This window comes from Octopus bimaculoides, unplaced genomic scaffold (assembly GCF_001194135.2).
Source record: "Octopus bimaculoides isolate UCB-OBI-ISO-001 unplaced genomic scaffold, ASM119413v2 Scaffold_43208, whole genome shotgun sequence".
Classification (NCBI taxonomy): domain Eukaryota; kingdom Metazoa; phylum Mollusca; class Cephalopoda; order Octopoda; family Octopodidae; genus Octopus; species Octopus bimaculoides.
The window spans coordinates 11,545-13,712 of NW_026307425.1; positions in this window are offsets into that span (position 1 = coordinate 11,545).

Genomic DNA, 2,168 nt, shown 5'->3' on the forward strand with positions numbered 1-2,168 from the left:
AGAAGGACTGGATGCAAAGGATAATAAGAGAAAGAAAGAGGAGTGGTTCAGGAATGACTGAACATGCACTCAGCCAGTTCAGAGGAGCAGAAGCCATTACAGTAGTGGCAGAAAAGGTAGAAAGAGGGGACAGTGCAGCTGTGGGTCAGAAACTAGATGGATTATGTCTGTAAGTGACTATATGCCCATCAGGTGGCCCTTCTCTGGATGTCTGTGTCTAGCAGCAGCAGCAATATTGTCAGAGATATGGGAGCAATACTCCATTGAGGGTCTCACTGGGCCAGTCATTGAGATGCTTCCCTAGCTATGATAAGGACGTGTTTTTGCCAGGAAAATTCCTCAGTAATAGTGAGAAATAAGGTAAAGAGTAAAGACTCCCTTTGACCATGGGATTGCATCTAGAAAGTTCCCCTCCGAGGCACAAATCTGAGCAAGGTTGAAAACCAGCAGTCATCCATGCATACCAGTCTTCCTTCTCCATGCCACCGATGTTATCCAAGGGAAAGGCAAAGGCTAATACAGCTTGGTATCAGTGATATCACAATTCATTTTTACAGCTAAGTGAACTGGACCAACATGAAATAAAGTATCTTGCTCAAGAACACAACACACAGCCTGGTTCAGGAATTGAACTCACAATCTCACAATTGTAAACCTAACACTCTAACCACTGATTTATGTGCCTTCAATGTGAAACATAACAACTAGAGTTTATTTTGGAGCTGACGGCTGTTCATGTTTAGTGGAGGTGTGGTGTAATGACAATTACTTGATACAAGAAGTGTCTGTGATTTGTTGCTCTTGAAAGAAACAAGATTCGTGTTTTTCATTAGAGGATGCTTTCAAGGTCTCTGTTCATGGCATGTAGTGACTCGGTTGTGAATGGATGACACATGGTTGGAGAATATCAGAGAGGAACGAAAGATAGTGGAAGAGTGGGTACTGTTGAGTGTAGCAACAAGTATAGGGGACATAACTGAAGCTTGGGTCATGAGCCATGTGCCCTCACATACATATGTACACATATGCATACACACACACGCACACACACACACACACACACATCTTTTATTTTTTACTTGCTTCAGTCATTTTTGACTGTGGCCATGCTGGGGCACTACCATGAAGGATTTTTTAGTTGAACAAATCAACCCAAGGACTTATTTTTTAAAGCTTGGTACATATTCTATTGGTCTCTTTTGCCGAACTGTTAAGTTATGGGGACATAAGCACACCAACACCAGTTGTCAAGCAGTGGTGGGGAACAAACACAGACACAAAGACACACACACACTCATAGATATATATACATATATACATGACAGGTTTCTTTCAGTTTCTGCCTACCAAATCTGCTCACGAGGCTTTGGTCAGCCCAAGGCTATAGTAGAAGACACTTACCCAAGGTGCCATCCAGTGACATATATATATATAGTAGTTATTTTCTGACGCGACTCTATCTCTTTCTCTATCACTTTTCCCCCTCTCGTTCTTCCTCTGTTACTACTACGTATCTCTCTTTACCCCTCTCGTTCTTCCTTCTGTTACTACTATATCTCTCTCTTTCCCCCCTCGTACTTCCTTCTGTTACTACTATATTCCTCTCTTCCTCTCTTTCTCTCGTTGCTCACCTATTCTTCTACTTCTTCCCTTTGTTTCTCCCTCTCCCAATCTCTCTCTCTCTCCCTTACCCCTGCATTGTCACATGCTTCCGGTCACTAATCCTTTTCTTCCTTGGCTATCGCCGAGCAAACACGCGAACTTACTTCATCCCCACTTTCAAGTTTGTGCCTCACAGCGTTCATATACACATAATTTTTCACGTTTGGCCGCATAGCCTTTTCCGTTTGTTTTCCTGTCTTGTTTTCTTTTCTGTTTGTTTTCCTGTCTTGTTTTTTGTCTGCCACTACATTCCTCCATGGCACAGGTTTAATTTGTGCATACAAATTTAATTTGCGGTCCATGGGAAGAGCCGTTTTAACTATGCGTCAGTCTTCTCATGACCTGCCCAACTCTTCAAAACACCAGTGTTAAAACGGGGGTAGCTGATGAAGGAAAATGTTATCTATGTGGCTTGTGTGTTTTCTGTACTCTGGTTATTATTATTTTCTTGTCTACGTTTTGTTTGCAACGTCCTGTACCCAGATATGCACCTATATATACAGGTA